This window comes from Condylura cristata, unplaced genomic scaffold, assembly GCF_000260355.1.
Source record: "Condylura cristata isolate star-nosed mole 26May11 unplaced genomic scaffold, ConCri1.0 scaffold00014, whole genome shotgun sequence".
NCBI classification, from domain to species: Eukaryota; Metazoa; Chordata; class Mammalia; order Eulipotyphla; family Talpidae; genus Condylura; species Condylura cristata.
The window spans coordinates 38686624-38698143 of record NW_004567115.1 but is presented as its reverse complement, the minus strand read 5'-3'; positions in this window follow the sequence as shown (position 1 = coordinate 38698143).

Below are 11520 nucleotides of genomic sequence, written 5' to 3'. Positions count from 1 at the left end.
CTTTGACTGGACTTGGAAAGGATTTTGTACAAGAGGGTGTGACTAGGGTGATTTGCAAGGGTCCCAGGGATTCCCTACAATGTCCCTCAATTTCCATATCCACCTCCGACCTGTGCCTCTGGATTCCTTCTATAGCATTGGATACTTGCTGTAGTAGTTTGGGGTCTAAGAATTTTTTATTTCTAGGGTTGGTTTAACAACTAGGTCAATTGTTTTTCACCATATCCAATGTCTGGTCTTGTGGCACTTCCATCCTACGTTTTCTATCCATCATAAAGCATAACCATTATCAAGTCAAAAAGAAGAAAACAGCATTTTAGTAGTGTAACAGGGTGGTCCCTAGGGAAAAGGGAAGTCCAGGTTCCCTGCCTCACAGAAGGAGGGTGGAGCTGAGCAGAGAAAAAGGAGAGAGAGAATGAAGCAAGATGGAGAAGGGGGAGACCTAAGGAAGCCACATGGAGCAGCAAGCATGTGATGAAGAAACCGGGCTTGTTTCCTGACCCTGGACTGGTTAAGGCAGATGTGGGTGAGAGACCTGTAGGGAGGTGACTATGGCAGTGTTTATATTGATTTTGATTTCTCTCTTTTGCTCCCAGATTTGTCTGGCCATGTCTGACTCTTTTCCATGGGTCCCAGCCAGAAGGTGCTTTAGTCTTGTGGCAGCTTTCAGGCCTTGCTTTGGGCCAATCCCTTTTGGGTTGACTTTTGCCCACAATGGGATGGGTCACTTCAGGTGTTTGATTTAGAAGTTATATTCTTTGTGTTCCGTATTTTGCATATTTACTGTATTAAAGTCCCTTTTCATTAAAGTTTTATATGTTTTGTCTTGTTGCAGCTGATGGCAGAACCCACTTAGAGCAGGCAGGTTTTTGGACCTTCAGGGGTGTCTCTCCCCCTGTCCTCTAACAGAATTGGGGTGCCCTATAACAGCAGAACAAGCATGCAAAGGTCTGGTGGACAACGTCAGCCTTCATCTTGACTTGTATTTTGATTTGGCTCTTTTCCTTCCAGAATTGTCTGTCTCCTTGTCCTTTTCCCATGATTTCCTACCAGAAGATGCCTTAGATTTGTGGCAGGTTTTGAGGCCTTTGTGGGTCCTGGTTTGTGCCAACCCTGTTTGACTGGGCATTTACCCACAATTAATGTTCATTTGGAAACTACATACTTTTCTCTACTGCACACTAATTGCTTTAAAAGTTTCTTCTCTATTGAAGGTCTTATGCACTAAGAGTATGTTTATGCTGTGGATGGCAGTGAACCCATTTACATATGAAAGCTTGGGGGATCCCAGGGTACCCTTATTCTGCCCACAAACATGAGGTTAGGATTGCAGAGAGCTTTAGATCCCATATCAATGAACCTAAGCATTTTTATGCAGATAATGTTACAGGGCAGTGAGGGGGCACCCCTAAACTCCCAAACCTGCCTGCTCTAAATCAGTTCTGCCGTCTGCCACATCAAGACAAAAAATATAAGACTTTGAGTGGAAAGGAACTTTAATACAATTAATGTACACAAAGAATATAGTTTCTAAATCAAGCACCCAAATATAGTTGTAAAAGTCCATCCAGAAGGGATTGGCCCAAAGCAAGGCCTGAAAGCCCGCCACAAGTCTTAAGCACCTGCCAGCCGGGACCCATGGAAAAGGGTCAGAAATGGCCAGGCAAGTCTAGGAGGAAAAGAGCAAAATCAAAATCAAGATAGACGCTGCCCTAGTCAACCTCCCCACAGGTCTCTCACCCACATCTGTTTTAACCAGTCCAGGGCCAAGAAGCAAGCGCAGTTTCTTCACATGTTGCTCTGCCCCCATGTGCCTCCCTCAGGTCTCCTTCTGGCTCTGCATCTAGCTTCCTTCCTCTTCAGTCTCCCCTCCAAATTCTTCTCCCTGGTCAGCTCCACCCTCCTTTTGAGTGGGGCAGTAACCTGGAACCTCCCCTTTTCCTGGGGGAACCATCTCAGTAATTGGGAGTCAATGGAGAGTATTAAGTGTGGGATGGAAAAGACTAGATTTGAGTTTAGGAAGACCCTCCTGGCATCCTTGTGGAGAATGAACTAAATTGCTCCCCTCTGGCCCAGGAAGCCCATATAGGTGGCTGTTGCTGTGAGCCATGTGTGACAAACAAAGGCTTAGCTAGGTCTTGCTGCATTGATACTTGTGGACTATAAAAAAACGGTTCCACTTAATATTCTATGTCTAACATTTTACCATTTCAAAAAAAAATAATCTTGGTGATCATTTTCAAAGGCATCACGATAATTTGTTGCAGGAATATCCCATTTGTAATTTAACAACTCTTCTATTTTTGAAAGTTGTTTCCAAGTTTTAGTTATTCTAAAACAAGTGGGATAAATATTTTGGCACAAGATCCTTGTCCACATTTTGAAAATATTTTCATAAAGGTTAAGATTATACCAATCCCTTGCAGCAGATGGCAAAAAAGAGACTTTATAAAGAAAAGATTCTAATGCAGCCATGCCAGGCAAGGTTACCCAAAAATGTGTCTTTTTGTGAATATAGAGTTTTACTTTTTCCTAAGAGATTTTTTTTTGGATGGCAGATCTACTGAAGAAGATACAATCTAACATGTATATCTCCTGTGTTGTCTGGACAGGGAAGGTTGTGGATTTAGCTCCACAAGCAGGTTTCCCTATCCAGGCAAAAGGTCAAGTCCTGCAGAAGGCCAAAGCTAAAAATAAAATACGGCCTGAAAAAGTTAGAGTTCAAGGGGAAGTGAGTCAAACCAAATTTGCCCTTCTATAGCTTTCCATACACGGTGGTAATCGCCTCAGCAAATTGACACTTACTGGAAAGTAACTTTAATAATAATACTTACACTTTTCAGTACAAGAAAGCAGCTTCATTTCTCTAGCACTTTTGTTCCCGAAGGTCATCTTCTCACAGGCCTTCTATCGGCCAGTCTTTCCCTGGGCCAGAAAGCAAGGTCTCCAGGAAGACACAGAACCATGAGATAAATAATGGAAGGACCTGAGCTCCCCAAAAGTTTCCCAGAGCTCTGGTGGGAGTTAGGGCAGTCAGACAATAGCTGTTATAAGGTGGAAGGTCGGTAGGACCTTTGACTGGACTTGGAAAGGATTTTGTACAAGATCCTTTCCTCACTGCAATCCTGAATGTCCTCAGGAAATACAAGTCACAAATGCCAGTGGGACAATTCATTTAAGATTGAACTTCTTTGGGAAACTGGTAAAATATTCGTCCTTCAACTGTAAGTCAAACTGTTGCTGGACAATACGGATTCTTTCTGACTGCCGCAATACTGGAAACTAAAACCCAAAGGACAGGTTTGAATGTTTAATTTGTGCTTTGATTAGCTCTGCAAATTAATCTGAGGACAGGGAGCATCAAGATCCGAAGAAAACCATTCTAACACCTCTTGTTCACAGGCTACTTTCGAGTGAGTTAAACAAAGACAGCGAATTACCTGTGAAGGACCTTCACTCCAGGCAGTTAACAACTTCGGGGAGGTCTGTGGTGCCTGTCTCTCTGGCAGCTTCCCAGTCTGCAGGCATCTGGATTGCGAGCACTTCACTCCTGGAAGGTTCAGGCCCTGAGAGAAATGGTGGCCGTGCCTCTCCAAGGCACTGTAACTAGCAAGTGAACTAGAAAACAGGCCACAGGTCAATAATGGGTGCAGGTACAGTCCTAAACCAGCCACGGTGCCCTCCTCACCCCCCTTCTTTGCCCCTGTCAAAAGCTTTTGAGAACTGAAAAGAAGTTTTCCTTTCCAAGCTTCAGCAGAGGAAGAGATCCGGCAGTGCTACTTTGCTAAGTTTCCATGTAAATCATAGATTTGGCTTTAATTTTTCCCTTAAGAGTCATAGAAGGATGGTAGAAAAGGACCTGAGGGATTTATTCTGCATTTTTGAGAGCCCTGTTATGTGGTAGTTTCCTTCTTGATCCTCATTTTACTCAACTGATTCATACCGCTGGCAATCCTAGACACACAAGTACATTTGGCTGATTGTGGTTTTTGCTTAGTGTGTCTCCACCCCACCTGGATATCCTGGATTTCTTTTTTTTTTTTTAAGATGTATTTTTTTATGCATACAGAACTGGGGTACAGGCCAGAGGTGCAGGAGCTGTGAGAGGATGCACCAGAGACAGAGCAGGGAGCAGAACAAGTAGACTGACAAAGTACACTGCTGAGGGGAGCAGCGGGCGGGTCAGGAGAGGTCTGCCACGCCATGTTGGTCACCTCTGGGGCCAGGGGTGGAAGTGACACTGAAGCAGCTGCCACTAGCTTTCAGTGCTGTGTTTTAACCCACTGCACCACCAAGGAGGGACAATATACTGGATTTCTAAAAGAGCTAAGTGATCAGGGAGGGCCCACCCTGGTGGCACAGTGGATTAAAGCACAGCAATGCAAAGCTAGCCGCAGGGAGCTGACCCACATGGCGCAGCAGACCTCTACTGTCTTGTCTGCTGCTCCCTTCAGCAGTGTATTTTAGTGGATCTGCCTGTTCTGCTCCCCACTCTGTCTCTGGTGAATCCTCTCACTGCCCCTGCATCTCTGGCCTATACCCCACTTTTGGATGCATAAATAAATAAAATCTTAAAAAGATCAGGGAAATGTTTTTCACAGTTAAAAAAAAAAGGAAGTAAAAAAGCCTTAATAAAATGCAAACTGATCATCAAAACAGGGACTTGTTTTCATAAACAACTATGCACTTTATGAATCTTGAAATAATCAAACCAACTTTAAAAATTAGCATTCAGAATTCTAACCAGGCAAACCTAAAAATCTATGGACTTCTTTGGGTTCGTTAAAAGGGTTAATTCAGATGGTATTTACCAAATATGCCAACAACCTGCTACCCAGTGGGGTTTCAAAGATCAGTCAAAGTCCCTCGCTTCGATAATTGTCTAGTGGAAAAAAGACAAGGCAACCCTGGTTAAACCAACACAACACCATTAAACCCACGTGCTGGCCAATGTGGGCCAAGTTGTGCCCTCCCCAAATTCATACGTTGATACTCAGACTCCCGGTACCTCCGAATGTGACTGCATTTGGAAAATGGGCCTTCAGCAGGTCCTAGTCCTGATACTCCTGGACGCCTTAGGGAGTCTGCGGGTGCGGGTCACACCAGCCCAGGGGTCTGGGGCCCGGGGAGCCAGCAGCCTGGCTGGAAGCCCAGGCGCAGTTGCCAGCCAAGGGGTGGAGGGGGCGTGGTCCCTGCGGGCCCCCAGTTCCAGGCTGGCAGGGTCTGTCTGCTATCACCGGGAACCCGCCAGGCGTCAGGGCTCGGCCTTCACGAATTCTGCTCCAGACAGGCCGGATGTGTAGGAATAAGCAGGAGACAGGACGAATTTACAGTGGAAAACCCCACCGCTTGGATCAGAACTTCCTTCCGGGCTCCACGGGACTCTCACCACGCCCGCACCCCCAAGTTACACGCTTCATTGCCGCGCAAAGTCTCGGGCCTTGGCTGCTCTGCCCTGGGCGCCCCCTTTTCAGTTTCCAGGAGGCTGAGGCCCCGGGCTCTGCTGACCTCTGGCTGGATGTTGCCAGTCGCATCTGGACAGGCGCTCAGCTTCCCCGCCCCGCAGGTCTTCTCCAGAAGCTTTGGGGAGAGAGGAAAGGCGAAAAGAGGTGGGCACAGGGCTAACTTGCACGCACCCAAGGGTGTCTGTCTCCTCCAGGGTTGGAGTTTTCCCCTCGGAGGCCCTGGCGCCAATCTGAACCGTCTGGCAAGGGTATGGTCGCTCCCCTACCGAGCGGGGTGGTGCTTGAGTGGCACCCGGGAAGCCATCCCTTGCAGGCATTTGGCGATTCTCGGAATCCCAGACCTAAGCGTTGCAAGGGAAGGCAAGAGCAACTCGTGGGTATTGCTGGACGCATAGAAACCCAAATGTGACACCTACATTCTGAATCGACCCCTTTTCCTTTATTAAATGGCCTTCTTTATGTTGGGAGTGACCAAAGACTTCTGACAAGGACTGAATTAGGGCGGTAAAGAATTGAGCCTTGCATACAAGCTTGATAAAGTGATAGTAAACTGACCTTGAGATCCTGGTGGGACTAGCTGAAGGTGACAGCCAACTGGGCCTCACATCAAGGACACAGCGATGAGTCACCCCCTTTGGAATCTGAGTTTAGAATCTATATGAGACCCTTCCCCCTTACTGAGTTGGCAGTAGCTGCAGTCCCCACCCAAGGGGCTCGTCTCAGCTGCTATCCGGGAGCAATAAACTGCTTGCTCAGCCTTTCTGCCTCCCGCCTTCCTTTCTTGCAGCCGGTCACAGAAGTTGGGACAAAACACTTTATTCCTGATAATATTAATGTCTGTGTGTCCCCCACCCCCTCATCTATATATTTATGTTTAAAGTGCTGAGCATGTGGCCAGGTGTACTTGGGTCTTGCTTTCTTTCCCCATCTCACAACCTATAATATGACTTGATTTGGGGTGATTTTGAGGCTGCACTTGTATGCATTTTTAAAAGATTTTTTTTTTTAGTTTATGTAGCATTAACAAGGTTTTACTAGAAATGAGAGCTCTATTTAGTTATATGTGTTTAGTTATATGTGATCTCCCTCTAGTGGCCGTATTGAATAGTGGTATGAAATGCAACTAATTCTTTCAGAACTGAACTGTCTGAAGCAGGCTGGCTGTTTCAGAGCTGGGTTAGTCCCCTGTTGCCTTGATGCTAGTATTTTCTTCAGCAAACTGTAAGATAACATCAGCTCAGGAGTCCACACCAAAGTTTCACTCTTCTTTCTAACATTATTCCTTCCTCCTAGGGAAAACCTGATAGAATCTTTGGGAGGGTGGAATGAGCAGAAAGTGTTGCTCTCTCTCAGGTATTCTACTCGAATCTAATTCTTATACTTAATTCTTTCTCTGCCTTTTGGAAATCCTACTGACAAAATTTGACTTTTTTTTTTCTGTTTCTTAACTGCCTTCCCCCACCCCCTCCCCAGGCAATGCACCATATGTCTAGCTGATTTAATAAGGGCCCTAGGGTAAACACCAAAATTTTGAGGAGAAATGTGCATACTTGAGATAGAAGAATATCATCCAACAGTACAGTTAAGCAAAAGTGATGTTTCTGATGCCATTTTCTATGCATTGATTTCAAAAACAATTGGTAGGAGGTATGAAACTAGGGAAACCATTTCAAAAGGTACTTTTAAAACCAACCAAGACAACTCTAGGTAGAAATGGCTTTATTCATAGTTTGCAGGTGGTCAAACTAGAAAGTGTCAACATGGAAGGAAGGTGGCTATGGTAGGGAGGCATTATTGCTCATGCACAAAAATAAGCTCAGTTGTGCCATAAAATACCACGTACATTTCTGGAGTCTTGGATAAAGAAAGGAGGAGGTCCTGAGATGGGGGAGGGGGGGGAGAAGAGAGGTACAGACATGTTTGGTGCCAGTTTCTCCAAGGGGTCAAAGGTCTTCTAGGAGAAGAAGGTGCTTGGCCTACCTCTATGATGCAGGGGCTCTTTTGACTCCAGAAATTCACTTTCTTTAAATAATAATAATATCTAAATCCTTCTAAAATAATTCTGCTTTATAAATTCATGAAAGTTTAAAAATAGAAGTTACGGGCTCTCCTTGGTGGTGCAGTTGGTTAAAGCGCAGCACTATGAAAGCTGCTTCTGCACAAGTTCAATCCCCAACCAGAGAGCTGACCCACATGGCGTAGCAGACCTCTCCAGTCTCACCAATGCTCCCCCTCAGCAGTGTGTTTCAGTACATCTACCTGTTCTGCTCCCCACTCTGTCTCTGATGAATCCTTTTACCTCCCCTGCATCTTTGGCCTGTACCCCAGTTCTGTATGCATAAATAAATAAATCTTTAAGAAAAAATATAAGTTATGCCTAGTAGCATGTTGAAAATCATTCTCCTGGAACTACAGTCACTTGTCACATGGTGTTGGGATACCCTAAGAACAGCACAAGTATGACTCTTTCTGGAATGTGAGATTCTCCACGGCAACAACCCGAACTCTCCGATTTATGTTATGGCCAGTACCCGAGTGTTCAGTGTCTACTATGTAGGCTTTCAATACTGCCTGCTGAAAGATGAAAAGGGAGAGGGGGAGAAATGAATGAATGAATGAATTGGGTGTGAATGGTTTAGGTCATTTCTATCTTAACTCAGTAGAAGGAAAGTGATATTGAAGGGAGTTGATCAATAAAATATAAGAAGTTTTTAGAATGAACAAATGAGTTTAAAAGTCATATTTTTCAGTTTCATCATTCTTGTTGGCATAATTTAAGTGGAAGCTGATATGTTGCATAATTACTCATGACTTCTGCAGACATACGTGGAGTCCGTGGGTGTGTGTACACTTTAGTAAGCTCTATAAAGTCACTTGATTATAAATGATTTGTTAATGGAGATATTGTTATAATTATTTAAGCTTCCCAAAGTAAAACTTATGGATAAATACTGCAGCTGTTTTGTTTTGTCATTTTGAACAATGCGTCAAAATGAGTGAGTGTACTAAATCTCTTTCACTGAAATTTAGTAATTCACATGTGGCCTTATGTGGTCAAAAAATAAACATTCAGAATCACTCCTCTTTGCCTCATGTTGTAACTTACCATATGAACTAATAGTGTTTTGAATCCTAACAATTTTAGATGTGCACCTATAAAGCATTACAATTATCATTGCCATCGGCAAATTCTTAAGTGTTTGTTGTTCTCTATTTCTTGAGCCTTTAATTCTTTAGCACCTCCCCTTCTCTAGTTCCAGTTTAGTAAACAACTAATTCTTTAAAAGCTTCCATTAAAGGGAACTCCCTGCTAGTGCAAGGGGTTAAATCACAGCACTGTGAAGTAATCCACAGCCACTGCAACACGAGCTCTATCCTCGGCCAGGGAGGTGACCCACATGGCACAGGAGACCTTTCCTGTCTCTTCTACAGCTCCCCTCAGCAATGTATTTCAGTCATCCTGCCTGTTCTGCTCCCCACTCTGTCTCTGGTGAATCCTCTCATTGCCCCACCATACCTCTGGTCTGTACTCCAGTTCTTCTATGCATAAATAAATCAATTTTTTAAAAAATAAATAACTTCTTATAAAAATAAAGACTTCTCCTAAATCTCCAAAAGACTAGTTCAAACCCTTACTCCCGTTTCTTGTAGCCTGTTCTCCCAGCCTCCAGGCTACCAAGCCATATTTGAAAGCTGAGTTTTCTCTCTTATCTTCTAGGCGCCTTGTTTCTTCTCCCATTGGCAGGAAGCCCCGGGGACTGGGGCTGGCGGGGTGGACACATGTTCTGCCAGTCTCTCCCCTGACTGTGTAAGTGATACCCAGATCTTGTGATCACAAGCAGCTCAGGCTCCTGAGGGCACATGAGGCCTCTCTTTTCTGAGAAAGTCCAGGGAGGGAGAGGACAGTGTATGGATTTTCATGGAAAACCTCTTGTCAAAGAGTCCAGTTATAGCTCTCCCAATAGGACAATATAATTGGGCAGAAGTCAAGGAGAAAGATGATATCTCCGTTTAGAAAATATCAAAATTGCTGATCAATAAAGTATACCCAAGATGGTAATAAACCTGCTTTAAGATGCTAATCAAATTGACCTGAAACAAAAATCAAGGCATATAAGCAATTATTTTTTCAAGTGCTTGTAAAACCACAGCAGATAAGTTGTGGACTATTAGGATTTTTTTGTTTTTGGCTGATGATAAAATAAATACCTAATAATAAGTTGACTTCACAGTATAAGCTAAAATAATTTAATATATGATAAATTAGAATGATTGCTCTAAGACAACTAATGGCAAATTTGAGCCCCAAAAGTGGTGCAGAGGAAAATGAAATATGGAGAAAAATGAAGTTGGAGTCTCCTTATAATACATAATGTAGAATTAGACATTTTATTTACTTTTAATTTTTAGAAATTTATTTTAAATTTTTTTTTTTAAGATGTATTTTTTATGTCTAGAACAACTGGCGTATAGGTCAGAGGTGCAGGGAGGTGGGGGCAGGGTGAGAGGATTCACCAGAGACAGAGTGGGAAGCAGAACAGGCAGATGTACTCACACTGCTGAGGGGAGCAGCGGGTGAGACAGGAGAGGTCTGCTGGGCCATGTGGGTCACCTCTCTGGCCAGGATGGAACTTGTACTGTTGTGGCTGTGGATAGCATCATAGTGCTGCACTTGGGCCACCAGAGAGGCCTCTGTTTTGTATAAACTTTTGTCTTTGATACATATGGAATGAAACTATAATATCTATTAAATCAATCTATATTTACAATTTTTCCCCAGAGCAATTGTGACCCATGTATTTGATCACACAGCAACCAAATTATTATACATGTACCAGTTTCCTTTTGCACCCCTGCCACAGAACTATTCTAGGCAGTACATTCTCTATACAACAATTCTCTCGATATATAAGACAATGCATATATGTTGAGTATTTTTCACTTTTTAAAATCACATTGTTCTGAAAATGAAAACACATTAAATATTTATCACATTAGTCAAAATGTGTTATTAAATTACCACAGATTTGAATATGAACAGTTTCATAATATGATGATATGCTTCATGTTTTGATAAAAAAAATCTCATTTGTAGATAAATCAGTCTCTTGCCTTAATTTATAATCTGTTTCCTTCTACTTCTTTTTTTTTTTTTTGAGGTTTCCGCAGTCTGGGGAGACAAATTATGTCAAGATTCCATGATGAAACTCAAGGTACTATGCAAATATTTCCCTTTAGATAACATAGGCTAATGTGAGTGAGAAAAATAAATTATTATGATCATTATGGTGCAAAGCTGTTATTCACTTATTGGTGAATTACTTGGTTCACTGATGAATATCTGTATTTATTCATTGGGAAGAGAGTTTGATCATCAGCGAATATGTATTGAACACCTATTTTGTGAGGGTATTTTTTTAGGCCCACTTTTATCCTTTTTGAATATGATATAATAATCAATTTTATCTTCAATGTGCAATGCTTGCAAAAACAGAAGTACAAGAATATCAACTTGTGTAATCGCTCAGATATTATGAATTTTTACCACTTTGTATTTTTTTTGCCTGTTTATTTATTTATTTATTTATTTATTTAATAACAGTTTATTTTTACATCATTTTGTACATTTTTTTTCCATCTCAATTGTAATCCCCGCGGGTTTCCCATCACCATGTCACCTGTGTGCCATCACCATAATCCCGTGCACTTCCCTCCTCATACCCCCCCAACCCCCCCCCCTTTCCTTCTACTTCTTTTGGTACTTCTTTTAAAAATATCCCTCACTAGTGGCAACAGGTTGAAGAACAGCACTGTGAAGTTGTCCAAAGCCACTGCAGCATGAGTTCCATCCCCAGCCAGGGAGCTGACCCACATGGCCCAGCAGACCTCTCCTGTCTCGCCACTGCTCCCCTCAGCAGTGTACTTCAGTAGATCCGCCTGTTCTGCTCCTCACTCTGTCTCTGGTGAATCTTCTCACCTTTCTGACCTCTGGCCTGTACCCTAGTACTTATATGCATAAATAAATAAATCTTTAAAAAATAAATAAAATAGGCCC